Source organism: Oncorhynchus masou, unplaced genomic scaffold (assembly GCF_036934945.1).
Source record: "Oncorhynchus masou masou isolate Uvic2021 unplaced genomic scaffold, UVic_Omas_1.1 unplaced_scaffold_7528, whole genome shotgun sequence".
Taxonomy (NCBI): domain Eukaryota; kingdom Metazoa; phylum Chordata; class Actinopteri; order Salmoniformes; family Salmonidae; genus Oncorhynchus; species Oncorhynchus masou.
The window spans coordinates 1-14,630 of NW_027013991.1; the positions used below are offsets into that span (position 1 = coordinate 1).

The following is a 14,630-nucleotide window of genomic DNA, read 5'->3' on the forward strand; positions in this document are numbered from 1 at the left end:
CTAGAACACATTCCTACGGGTAGGACTGACGCTCTAGAACACATTCCTACAGGTAGGACTGACGCTCTAGAACACTAGTACAGATAGGACTGACGCTCTAGAACACACTCCTACAGGTAGGACTGACGCTCAAGAACACATTCCTACAGGTAGGACTGACGCTCTAGAACACTAGTACAGGTAGGACTGACGCTCAAGAACACATTCCTACAGGTAGGACTGACGCTCTAGAACACTAGTACAGATAGGACTGACACTCTAGAACACTAGTACAGGTAGGACTGACGCTCTAGAACACATTCCTACAGGTAGGACTAACAAACCTTCAAGACTCGATAATGTAGCGATCGACGGTGAGCTGACCTCTGACAAGGCAACATTTTTCATTTGGGTTTAAAATCATTTGTGAAAGAAGTGCAATGTACACAATCCTCTATGTTGTGCCTCTTTGTGCTTCCTGTAGCCTCTGTTGTCCAGAAGGACTGAGCTGGACAAACTGAGGAAAGACCCAAATCTACAGTAGAGAGAACAGAAGAAAATGGTTTGTGAGACTTCTGTCCCTCTGCCTTTCTCTCTGTGTGTGTGTTACTTCACTCACCTGTGTGTGTGTGTGTGTGTGTGTTACTTCACTCACCTGTGTGTGTGTGTGTTACTTCACTCACCTGTGTGTGTGTGTGTTACTTCACTCACCTGTGTGTGTGTGTGTGTGTGTTCACTCACCTGTGTGTGTGTTCACTCACCTGTGTGGATCGCCCCTCTCCCGTGCAGCAAGAGTCCGACGGCGTACGTAAGGCCCAGTGGGCCCAGACCCAGAGGACAGACGAGTACCACAAGGCCCAGTCCTCAGCCAGCCGCTCCCAGGAGGAACAGCCCAGGCAGCTGGACAAGAAGAGGAAACTGGAGGAGGAAGCTCTACAGAAGGTATGGCAGAAGGACTGATCATTTCCAATTAACTGCAGTCAATAGGCTATGCTTTATTGTCCAATAATCTGTTATGTTAAGTTCCTTGATTAAGGGCCCAGCAGCAGCAGGTGAATCTAACCCATTTGCAAGGTCACACGCTATATTTCCCACAGTCCAGCTCTGTGACCGACAACCTTCCAGTTCCTGCTTCTCTAACCTTGAGGTGACCCCCACCCCCTTCTTTTCTAATGTTGTCTCTCCTCCCTGTCTCTCAGGCTGAGGATGCGAGGGACCACTACAGATCCTGTGTAGCCGATGCAGGAGCCAGGAAGGCAGAGCTGGCCAGCACCAAGACAGACATCCTCCTCAGATCAGAGAACTGCTGGCTCAGTGTGACCTCACACTCAAAGCTGTGAGTTTAAAAATAAAAAAAATAAAAAACGTTTTATTTTATTTTTCACTTTTATTTTAGACCAGTTCACCTTTATTTAACCAGGTAGACCAGATCACTTTATTTAACCAGGTAGACCAGATCTTTATTTCCAGGTTTATTTAACCAGGTAGACCAGCACCTTTATTTAACCAGTTCACCTTTATTTAACCTTTATTTAACCAGGTAGACCAGTTCACCTTTATTTAACCAGGTAGACCAGTTGAGGAACAAGTTCTTTATTTAACATAGACCAGTTCCTTATTTAACTGACCAGTCCAGGGTGCCAGTTCACTCATTTTAACCAGGTAGACCAGCTTTATTTAACCAGGTAGCAGTTCACCTTTATTTAACCAGGTAGACCACACCTTTATTTAACCAGACCAGTTCACCTTTATTTAACCAGGTAGGCCAGTTACACCAGGTGACCAGGCCACAGGATATGAGAACAAGTTATTTTGCGTGCCAAGATCAGGGACCGCAAGTAGGCCACAGGATATGAGTGGATTGCACCAGAGTTTGGGGTGACTTATTGACTGACTTTCTTAACTGTATATCCCTCCAGGTGACAGTCAACTGGTTCCAGCTGCAGCAGGCCCAGACCGCGCCCTCTCGGCCACTACCAGGCCCTGTGTGAAAACGTCGAAGATGTACGAGCCTGGACAGAAATACGAGTTTGTCAGAAATCTACCCAAAGATCAGATACATGGAGTCCTTTCTCCGCTGACGACGGCAAGTCAATACCACTTCCTGCATAGTCTGTCACCCAACTGCACCCTATTCCCTACATAGTGCACTACTTTAGACCAGGGCCCTATGGAACCCTATTCCCTACATAGTGCACTACTTTAGACCAGGGCCCTATGGAACCCTATTCCCTACATAGTGCACTACTTAAGTCCAGGGCCCAATGGAACCCTATTCCCTACATAGTGCACTACTTTAGACCAGATCCCTATGGAACCCTATTCCCTACATAGTGCACTACTTAAGACCAGGGCCCTATGGAACCCTATTCCCTATATAGTGCACTACTTTAGACCAGGGTCCTATGTAACCCTATTCCCTACATAGTGCACTACTTTAGACCAGAGCCCTATGGAACCCTATTCCCTAGATAGTGCACTACTTTAGACCAGAGCCCTATGGAACCCTATTCCCTACATAGTGCACTACATACAGGCCTTTTTTTCTGCATTGTAAAGTATTTGTCAGACTAATTAATGGGATGGTAAAAGGTTTTCAGTGGAACAACTAAAATCAGATATAAAGTATGCATGAAAAATAATGGAGCTATATATTTATAAATGAGATAGATCTGAGAACTATCAATCACAGAAATTAAAGAGTCAGGGAGAATCTCAAATAAAAAAAAATATTATGATTTTTTTTGTCATGGCATGGGGATTTTGTTGGAAATGTTTTGAGTTACTCAGAATGCATTATTGACTGTATGTTTGTTTGTTTTACTCCATGTGTAACTCTGTGTTATTGTATGTGCAATTGTAAAGGAGAACTTGTTCTCAACTTGCCTACCTGGTTAAATAAAGGTGAAAATAAATAGAAGCATAAGAACATGGCATTAGCCAAAAGGCAAAAGGCAAAAGGTGTTGAAATCCAGGAAATTAGCTTTAAAACTGCACATTTTCTTTCAACCCTAAATGCAAAAATGTGTAGAATTTCAGAACATTAAAAAAAAAAGCAACATTTTGTCTCTGCGACCCAGAGGAGGGCCTCTAAAATGTCTGGTCTGGACCGAGCCATTGGCCACGCCCACTGCCACGCCCTGCCAATAGTAGTACACTATCCTTGCGTAGTTCCTTCTCGAATAGTTTCATATCTCTCTAGCCTCAGGAGGACTGAGTTAGGTGTCAGACAGAGTAATGTCTCTCAGGATCTTTGGAACCCACGAGCTCCTCCTGCATAGCAAGGTGGCAGTCCATGGTATTGAATAATTTACATTTAAGTCATTTAGCAGACGCTCTTATCCAGAGCGACTTACAAATTGGTGAATTCACCTTCTGACATCCAGTGGAACAGCCACTTTACAATAGTGCATCTAAATCATTTAAGGGGGGGGGGTGAGAAGGATTACTTTATCCTATCCTAGGTATTCCTTGAAGAGGTGGGGTTTCAGGTGTCTCCGGAAGGTGGTGATTGACTCCGCTGTCCTGGCGTCGTGAGGGAGTTTGTTCCACCATTGGGGGGCCAGAGCAGCGAACAGTTTTGACTGGGCTGAGTGGGAACTGTACTTCCTCAGTGGTAGGGAGGCGAGCAGGCCAGAGGTGGATGAACGCAGTGCCCTTGTTTGGGTGTAGGGCCTGATCAGAGCCTGGAGGTACTGCGGTGCCGTTCCCCTCACAGCTCCGTAGGCAAGCACCATGGTCTCGTAGCGGATGCGAGCTTCAACTGGAAGCCAGTGGAGAGAGCAGAGGAGCGCAAGCAAACAGTCCTTTGGCCACCATTTTGGAACGACAACAACAACCAAAAACCATGTTAGTTTTGTTTCCAGTTCTTGTTTTGTTTTGGTCTAGTAATAATGTTGATATAGGTGTTCATTTTTAGTTTGATGTTTGCTAGAGACAAACCAACACGCTTTTCGTTTGACGGTGGGGCTTTCCCTTGTAAACTTCTATCTTCGTTACTGCAAACCTACTGTAGAAATCTGCTCAGATAGAGGATAACCCTACGGTAGAAATCTGATCAGATAGAGGATAACCCTACTGTATAAATCTGCTCAGATAGAGGATAACCCTACTGTATAAATCTGATCAGATAGAGGATAACCCTACTGTATAAATCTGATCAGATAGAGGATAACCCTACTGTAGAAATCTGATCAGATAGAGGATAACCCTACTGTATAAATCTGCTCAGATAGAGGATAACCCTACTGTAGAAATCTGATCAGATAGAGGATAACCCTACTGTATAAATCTGCTCAGATAGAGGATAACCCTACTGTAGAAATCTGATCAGATAGAGGATAACCCTACTGTAGAAATCTGATCAGATAGAGGATAACCCTACTGTATAAATCTGATCAGATAGAGGATAACCCTACTGTAGAAATCTGCTCAGATAGAGGATAACCCTACTGTAGAAATCTGATCAGATAGAGGATAACCCTACTGTAGAAATCTGCTCAGATAGAGGATAACCCTACTGTAGAAATCTGATCAGATAGAGGATAACCCTACTGTAGAAATCTGTTCAGAAATCTGCTCACTGCTCAGACAGAGGATAGCGGGTCAGGGTGCGGCAGGGCGGGTCAGGGCGAGGCAGGTTCAGGTCAGGGTGAGGCAGGGCGGGTCAGGGTGAGGCAGGGGCGGGTCAGGGTGAGGCACGGTGGGTCAGGGTGAGGCAGGGCGGGTCAGGGTGAGGCAGGGCGAGGCAGGTTCAGGTCAGGGTGAGGCAGGGCGGGTCAGGGTGAGGCAGGGCGGGTCAGGGTGAGGCACGGTGGGTCAGGGTGAGGCAGGGCGAACAGGTCTTTACAATCGAGCACACTTGTTTGTAAACGTAATCTCTCTCTCTTTCATTTAGGGAGAGAGAAAGTCTGTAAGAGGAAAAAGTGTGCGTTGAATTCATGCCCTTCCTGGTGAAATATCTGTGGCGAGCGCTGAATGCAGCAGAGGAGATTGTGAGCGTGAGGTTCTCCCTCTGCCTTTTAAACAAACACAAAAATGTTGCCTCGTAAGAGTCTTTTTCTTAATTTTTTACCAGCTAACCGTACTCCACTCACTGTTCTATGAAGTGGTTGTTGTGAACACCTTCTGCCACTGATTCACAATCACTTTCATCATTTAGACTAGATTCAGAGTTGTCTTCAGGCTATCCTCATCCCTGTCTTGTTGTCAGCATGGAAACCAGGGAAGTCCTCATCCCTGTCTTGTTGTCAGCATGGAAACCAGGGAAGTCCTCATCCCTGTGTTGTTGTCAGCATGGAAACCAGGGAAGTCCTCATCCCTGTGTTGTTGTCAGCATGGAAACCAGGGAAGTCCTCATCCCTGTGTTGTTGTCAGCATGGAAACCAGGGAAGTCCTCATCCCTGTGTTGTTGTCAGCATGGAAACCAGGGAAGTCCTCATCCCTGTGTTGTTGTCAGCATGGAAACCAGGGAAGTCCTCATCCCTGTGTTGTTGTCAGCATGGAAACCAGGGAAGTCCTCATCCCTGTGTTGTTGTCAGCATGGAAACCAGGGAAGTCCTCATCCCTGTGTTGTTGTCAGCATGGAAACCAGGGAAGTCCTCATCCCTGTGTTGTTGTCAGCATGGAAACCAGGGAAGTCCTCATCCCTGTGTTGTTGTCAGCATGGAAACCAGGGAAGTCCTCATCCCTGTGTTGTTGTCAGCATGGAAACCAGGGAAGTCCTCATCCCTGTGTTGTTGTCAGCATGGAAACCAGGGAAGTCCTCATCCCTGTGTTGGTGCTGCTGTCAGCATGTAAACCAGGGAAGTCCTCATCCCTGTGTTGTTGTCAGCATGGAAACCAGGGAAGTCCTCATCCCTGTGTTGGTGCTGCTGTCAGCATGTAAACCAGGGAAGTCCTCATCCCTGTGTTGGTGCTGCTGTCAGCATGGAAACCAGGGAAGTCTTCATCCCTGTGTTGGTGCTGCTGTCAGCATGGAAACCAGGGAAGTCCTCATCCCTGTGTTGGTGCTGCTGTCAGCATGTAAACCAGGGAAGTCCTCATCCCTGTGTTGGTGCTGCTGTCAGCATGGAAACCAGGGAAGTCCTCATCCCTGTGTTGGTGCTGCTGTCAGCATGGAAACCAGGGAAGTCCTCATCCCTGTGTTGGTGCTGCTGTCAGCATGGAAACCAGGGAAGTCTCAAGCATGGGATTGTCTCAAAAATGGGAGTTAATCTTTCGCCTCGAGTTAGTATTCAAAAATATTGACTGTGTCTCTGTCTCCCTCCAGGTTTGCTTTGTTCAGCAAGCGTTCGCTGGGCAGCACGAGTTCCCATGGTAACTTGTCCCAGGTGTCCCTGACCTCCGATGACGTCCTGAGTGGGGACGAGGTGGACAGTCCCCTGGGGTCGCGACCTGGGAAGAGGTCCAACAGCGCCACAGACATACAAGGTAGAGTCAGACAGACATGAAAGTACACAGTCAGACATGCATACAAGGTACAGTAGTATAGTACAACACAGTATAGTAGTATAGTACACCAGTAGTACAATATAGTACACCAGGAGTACAGTATAGTACAACACAGTATAGTAGTATGGTACACCAGTAGTACAACATCGTACACCAGGAGTACAGTATAGTACAACACAGTATAGTATTATAGTACACCAGTAGTACAATATAGTACACCAGGAGTACAATATAGTACAACACAGTATAGTAGTATAGTACACCAGTAGTACAATATAGTACAACACAGTATAGTAGTATAGTACACCAGGAGTACAGTATAGTACAACACAGTATAGTAGTATAGTACACCAGTAGTACAGTATAGTACACCAGTAGTACAGTATAGTACACCAGTAGTACAATATAGTACACCAGGAGTACAATATAGTACAACACAGTATAGTAGTATAGTACACCAGGAGTACAGTATAGTACAACACAGTATAGTAGTATAGTACACCAGTAGTACAGTATAGTACACCAGTAGTACAGTATAGTACACCAGTAGTACAACACAGTATAGTACACCAGTAGTACAGTACACCAGTAGTTCACTATAGTACAACACAGTATAGTACACCAGTAGTACAGTACACCAGTAGTACACTATAGTACAACACAGTATAGTACACCAGTAGATCAGTACACCAGTAGTACACTATAGTACAACACAGTATAGTACACCAGTAGTACAGTACACCAGTAGTACACTATAGTACAACACAGTATAGTACACCAGTAGATCAGTACACCAGTAGTACACTATAGTACAACACAGTATAGTACACCAGTAGTACAGTACACCAGTAGTACACTATAGTACAACACAGTATAGTACACCAGTAGATCAGTACACCAGTAGTACACTATAGTACAACACAGTATAGTACACCAGTAGTACAGTACACCAGTAGTACACTATAGTACAACACAGTATAGTACACCAGTAGATCAGTACACCAGTAGTACAATGCTGTAAAGAAAAGTACACATTTTTTGAGAATCTGGGGACCCATGCCAAATCTTTTCAGTCTCCTGAGGGGGAATAGGTGTGGTCTTTGACCACCTCCCTATCGGCTGTCTCATCGTTGTCGGTGATCACACCTACCATTGTTGTTGTCAGCAAACTTAATGATGGTGTTGGAGTAGTGCTTGGCCACGAAGTCGTGGGTGAACAGGGAGTACAGGAGAAGACTAAGCACGCACTCCTGAGGGACCCCCGTGTTGAGGATCAGCGTGGCAGATGTGTTGTTACCTATCCTCACCACCTGGGGGCGGCCCGTCAGGAAGTCCAGGATCCAGTTGCAGAGGGAGGTGTTTAGTCCCAGAGTCCTTAGCTTAGTGATGAGCTTTGAGGATACTATGGTGTTGAACGCTGAGCTGTCGTCAATGAATAGCATTCACACATAGGTGTTCCTTTTGTTAAGGTGGAAAGGGCAGTGTGGAGTGCACCAGTATAGCACAGCACAGTATAATAGTTTTGTAGTTCAGTACACCAGTGGTATAGTACACTGTAGTATAGTATATTAGTACAGTACACCAGTAGAATAGTATATTAGTATAGTACACTGTAGTATAGTATATTAGTACAGTACACCAGTAGAATAGTATATTAGTACAGTACACTGTAGTATAGTATATTAGTACAGTACACCAGTAGTATAGTACACTGTAGTATAGTATATTAGTATAGTACACTGTAGTATAGTATATTAGTACAGTACACCAGTAGTATAGTACACTGTAGTATAGTATATTACTACAGTACACCAGTAGAATAGTATATTAGTACAGTACACTGTAGTATTGTATATTACTACAGTACACCAGTAGTATAGTACACTGTAGTATAGTATATTACTGCAGTACACCAGTAGTATAGTAAACTGTAGTATAGTATATTACTACAGTACACCAGTAGAATAGTATATTAGTATAGTACACTGTAGTATAGTATATTAGTATAGTACACTGTAGTATAGTATATTAGTACAGTACACCAGTAGAATAGTATATTAGTATAGTACACTGTAGTATAGTATATTAGTACAGTACACCAGTAGAATAGTATATTAGTACAGTACACCAGTAGAATAGTATATTAGTACAGTACACTGTAGTATAGTATATTAGTACAGTACACCAGTAGTATAGTACACTGTAGTATAGTATATTAGTATAGTACACTGTAGTATAGTATATTAGTACAGTACACCAGTAGAATAGTACACTGTAGTATAGTATATTAGTACAGTACACCAGTAGAATAGTATATTAGTACAGTGCACTGTAGTATAGTATATTAGTATAGTACACTGTAGTATTGTACACTGTAGTATAGTATATTAGTACAGTACACTGTAGTACAGTACACTGTAGTATAGTATATTAGTACAGTGCACTGTAGTATAGTATATTAGTACAGTACACTGTAGTATAGTATATTAGTACAGTACACCAGTAGAATAGTATATTAGTACAGTACACTGTAGTATAGTATATTAGTACAGTACACCAGTAGTATAGTACACTGTAGTATAGTATATTAGTACAGTACACCAGTAGTATAGTACACTGTAGTATAGTATATTACTGCAGTACACCAGTAGTATAGTACACTGTAGTATAGTATATTACTGCAGTACACCAGTAGTATAGTACACTGTAGTATAGTATATTAGTACAGTACACTGTAGTATAGTATATTAGTACAGTACACTGTAGTATAGTATATTAGTACAGTACACTGTAATATAGTATATTAGTACAGTACACCAGTAGAATAGTATATTAGTACAGTACACTGTAGTATAGTATATTACTGCAGTACACCAGTAGTATAGTACACTGTAGTATAGTATATTAGTGCAGTACACCAGTAGTATAGTACACTGTAGTATAGTATATTACTACAGTACACCAGTAGTATAGTACACTGTAGTATAGTATATTACTGCAGTACACCAGTAGTATAGTACACTGTAGTATAGTATATTAGTGCAGTACACCAGTAGTATAGTACACTGTAGTATAGTATATTAGTGCAGTACACCAGTAGTATAGTACACTGCAGTATAGTATATTACTGCAGTACACCAGTAGTATAGTACACTGTAGTATAGTATATTACTACATACACCAGTAGTATAGTACACTGTAGTATAGTATATTACTACAGTACACCAGTAGTATAGTACACTGTAGTATAGTATATTACTACAGTACACCAGTAGTATAGTACACTGTAGTATAGTATATTACTGCAGTACACCAGTAGTATAGTACACTGTAGTACAGTATATTACTGCAGTACACCAGTAGTATAGTACACTGTAGTATAGTATATTACTGCAGTACACCGGCAGTGTGGTGGAGTACGCCCGTGTATATGTGTTAGGACAAGCTGAATCGCCTGCTGGGGTCACAGAGTTGACTGAACTGATCTGAAGCCGAAGATCTCTAGGAGCCAGGCTACTTGTATATATTTCTTACCAATACCAGATGTCCCAGTTTAGCCTCTATGATGGCAGCTAGTTGGCCCAGACCAGGTGAGGATAGACAATGTGATCTGGTGTCAGATGGATTAGGCTGTTTGGGCAATCGAGTTATGAACAGGTAACAATCTCAAATGATCACCTAACCCCCAGACGCTCTTACCCAAAGCGATTTAGTTAGTGGATTAATCTTAAAATAGCCAGGTGAAACATTTCTCCTCATTTTAAAGTAGCTATCAGCAAAGTCCGAGCTAGTAGGAGACGACAAGTGAGACAGACAGGCTCCTGAGTGGCGCAGCGGTCTAAGGCACTGCATCTCAGTACTAGATGTGTCACTACAGTCCCTGGTTCGATTCCAGACTGTATCACATGCGGCTGCGATTGGGAGTCCCATAATTGGCGACAGCGAACAATTGGCCCAGCGTCGTCTGGATTTGGCCCGGGGTATTCACGTCATTTGTAAATTGCCTAGTTAAATAAAGGTTAAATACAAGTGGATTTAAAAAAAAATGCAGTATGGGAGCTCTACCTTTTGCCACATTGGTGGGAAATGTTTGATTACAACAACTTTTTTAGTTGTGACAAAGACGTCGGTTTTCCTCTTACAGTTCCTGTTCCACTGTCGTTGGGTGTAGAGGTCTCTCCTCCAGGTCTGAGAGGGGCCCGTTGAGAGCCTGGGGATCTGGTAGTTAAGACAAGGGAATGTCTAGTGAGACAGAGAGTGCTAGAGGAAGCAGTGAGTCTCCATCCATGGACGCCCCCACTGCCAGCCCAGGTATGGGAACATGGAGCCCCATCAGTGCTATGGTTCATTATTATTTACCCATGGCTCATTATCCCAACTAACCCCCATTGGCCTCATGTGGGTATTTGGTGGGCAGGGTAGACAGGGGCTAGCCCACACCAGCCGAACACGGGCCAGCTCCCCCGACACGGGCCAGCACCCCCGACACGGGCCAGCGGCCCCACGACACGGGCCTGCGCCCCCGACACGGGCCAGCGCCCCCGACACGGGCCAGCGCCCCCGACACGGGCCAGCGCCCCCGACACGGGCCAGCACCCCCGACACGGGCCAGCCTATACCAAGCCCAGCTACTTCATAAATAGGCGGGGGCTCATTAGAATCTTTGGGTTCATGGTTTTATAACATGAATTGGCGTGTAAGTTAAAAACAGAACGCATGATAATACAAATTCCTGACACTATTTAAACCGATGAGGGTTGAGGAACTTTAAAGCCAATTATGTCAGAATATATATATCTATTTTTCTGCAGATAAATCCCTGTAGTTCTGGGGTCACAGGTTATTTTGGAGTAACCACTACTGTGAGGTTCCATTTTGAAGCGGTTGATCTCGCACACTGCCAATAAGGAAGTCAAAAAATTACTTTGACGTGCATGTGACATATGATAAACTTTTTTGTGTAAACAGGCAGCTGATCGTGAAGGGTTTATTTCAGGATAAGTGAAGGCCTTGGGGCCAACAGCCTTGGGGCCAACAGCCTTGGGGCCAACAGCCTTGGGGCCAACAGCCTTGGCTCATCCAGCTCCACATTGGCCAATAGTTTTTGCCCACAACAATGTCAATGTGGACATGTTTGCTGAGTATAATACTATGTGTATATACACTGTAAAAAAAAATGTGATGGTTATCTGTCATGTAATAGCAAATGTGTATGTTTATCAATTCACTAAAAACAATTCTACAGGAAAAGAGAATGGTCTGATCTATACAATGACTGTTTTTTCTTCTTCGGTGAGTTAAATGACGTTGCTAATTGTTTAATGTGAGTTTTGAGGAAGTTTTTTTTTTAACTTCCTGTTGTCAGGTGACTTTAAACGCAGACTACCCAGAACCCCCTCCACTGGCACCATGTCCTCAGCAGACGACCTGGACGAGAGACAACCATACTCAGACAACGGTAAGACACAGTCAGACTGTCAGACAGACTGTCAGACAGACAGTCAGACAGACAGTCAGACAGACAGTCAGACAGACAGACAGTCAGACAGACAGCCAGTCAGTCAGTCAGTCAGTCTAAAGAGAAGGTCTGAAGTTGTTTTGGTGTGTCTGCTTGCAAATGTATTTTTTTACTCTGTGCACAGCTGTAGCGAGTGAGATGAGGTGTGTTGGTTTTGGCTTGCGTCCCCAGCTAGCTAGTTCCTGACTTTAGCCTGACCTCTCTCTCCACATGAGAATGTGTTTGCTTTTTTGATCAGGCGTCAGGGGCTCCGCACGGGTTTTAACCAACTCAATAACTCAAACTCTAATTCTGTGCTTTATTGTTGTGGATATTCTGGTTTAGGGAACGGATCTGATTAGACCAATATAGGTTGTTGTAATACTTTGTGTGTGTGTGTGTGTGTGTGTGTATCATTATTGTGTGAAGATTAGCAGAAGTGATATGGCCCGTTTGTTTACAGATAGGACTTAGAAAAAGATCTGTAAAATACAATACTAAGATCCTCTCTCTCTCTTTGTTCTCTCCCTAATCTCTCTCTCTCTTTGCTCTCTCTCTTTCTTTGTTCTCTCTCTTTCTTTGTTCTCTCTCTCTTTGCTCTCTCTCTCTCTCTTTGCTCCCTCTCTCTTTGCTCTATCTCTTTGCTCTCACTCTATCTTTGCTCTCTCTCTCTCTTTGCTCTCTCTCTCTCTCTTTGCTCTCTCTCTCTCTCTTTGCTCTCTCTCTCTTGCTCTCTCTTTGCTCTCTCTCTTGCTCTCTCTTTGCTCTCTCTCTCTCGCTCTCTCTTTGCTCTCTCTGTCTCTCTCTCTCTCTCTCTCTTTCTTTTTCTCTCCCTCCCTCTCTCTCTTTGCTCTCTCTCTCTCTCTCTCTCTCTCTCTCTCTCTCCTCTCTCCTCTCTCCTCTCTCTCTCTCTCTCTCCTCTCTCCTCTCTCCTCTCTCTCTCTCTCTCCTCTCCCTCCCCTCTCAGGTCTGGGTGAGATGGTGACCGAGGCAGACGGTTCCCCTGGTCCGTTTCGTAACGCCCAGATGTCCAAGGCATCTCAGACACACAAGCTGAGGAAACTCAGAGCGCCGTCTAAGTGCAGGGAGTGTGACAGTCTGGTGGTTTTCCACGGAGCAGAATGTGAAGAGGTAGAAATAAACCGATAGCACACACAAGCTCCTGGGGGCTACTGTTGGGGCTGGGGGCTACTGTTGGGGCTGGGGGCTGCTGTTGGGGCTGGGGGTTGCTGTTGGGGCTGGGGGCTGCTGTTGGGGCTGGGGGCTGCTGTTGGGGCTGCTGGTGGGGGGGGGGCTACTTGGGCTCAAAGTAGAGGATATAAATAATTGCTCCAAAGTGTGGTTTGTGCCAGTCGCCTTTCCCATGTCTCTCCCTGTCTGTCTCAGTTCTCCCATGTCTCTCCCTGTCTACTGTCTCAGTGCTCCCATGTCTCTCCCTGTCTGTCCCAGTGCTCCCATGTCTCTCCCTGTCTACTGTCTCAGTGCTCCCATGTCTCTCCCTGTCTACTGTCTCAGTGCTCCCATGTCTCTCCCTGTCTGTCCCAGTGCTCCCATGTCTCTCCCTGTCTACTGTCTCAGTGCTCCCATGTCTCTCCCTGTCTACTGTCTCAGTGCTCCCATGTCTCTCCCTGTCTACTGTCTCAGTGCTCCCATGTCTCTCCCTGTCTGTCTCAGTGCTCCCATGTCTCTCTCTGTCTACTGTCTCAGTGCTCCCATGTCTCTCCCTGTCTGTCTCAGTGCTCCCATGTCTCTCTCTGTCTACTGTCTCAGTGCTCCCATGTCTCTCCCTGTCTACTGTCTCAGTGCTCCCATGTCTCTCTCTGTCTACTGTCTCAGTGCTCCCATGTCTCTCCCTGTCTACTCTCTCAGTGCTCCCATGTCTCTCCCTGTCTACTGTCTCAGTGCTCCCATGTCTCTCTCTGTCTACTGTCTCAGTGATCCCATGTCTCTCCCTGTCTACTGTCTCAGTGCTCCCATGTCTCTCCCTGTCTACTGTCTCAGTGCTCCCATGTCTCTCCCTGTCTACTGTCTCAGTGCTCCCATGTCTCTCCCTGTCTACTGTCTCAGTGCTCCCATGTCTCTCCCTGTCTACTGTCTCAGTGCTCCCATGTCTCTCTCTGTCTACTGTCTCAGTGATCCCATGTCTCTCTCTGTCTACTGTCTCAGTGCTCCCATGTCTCTCCCTGTCTGTCTCAGTGCTCCCATGTCTCTCCCTGTCTACTGTCTCAGTACTCCCATGTGCTCTCCCTGTCTACTGTCTCAGTGCTCCCATGTCTCTTCCTGTCTACTGTCTCAGTGCTCCCATGTCTCTCCCTGTCTACTGTCTCAGTGCTCCCATGTCTCTTCCTGTCTACTGTCTCAGTGCTCCCATGTCTCTCCCTGTCTACTGTCTCAGTGCTCCCATGTCTCTCCCTGTCTACTGTCTCAGTGCTCCCATGTCTCTCCCTGTCTACTGTCTCAGTGCTCCCATGTCTCTCCCTGTCTACTGTCTCAGTGCTCCCATGTCTCTCCCTGTCTGTCTCAGTGCTCCCATGTCTCTTCCTGTCTACTGTCTCAGTGCTCCCATGTCTCTCCCTGTCTACTGTCTCAGTGCTCCCATGTCTCTCCCTGTCTACTGTCTCAGTGCTCCCATGTCTCTCCCTGTCTGTCTCAGTGCTCCCATGTCTCTCCCTGTCTACTGTCTCAGTGCTCCCATGTCTCT

At 45.3% G+C, this 14,630-nt stretch overlaps 1 long non-coding RNA gene across 1 annotated transcript; it reads left to right on the forward strand.

The window, feature by feature from the left end:
• Positions 1-6,255: 6,255 nt before the first annotated feature.
• Positions 6,256-13,057, forward strand: LOC135537341 (uncharacterized). Its single transcript, XR_010455193.1, has 3 exons — positions 6,256-6,411; positions 11,798-11,890; positions 12,897-13,057. It is a non-coding gene; the product is annotated as an uncharacterized LOC135537341 (long non-coding RNA).
• Positions 13,058-14,630: the final 1,573 nt, after the last annotated feature.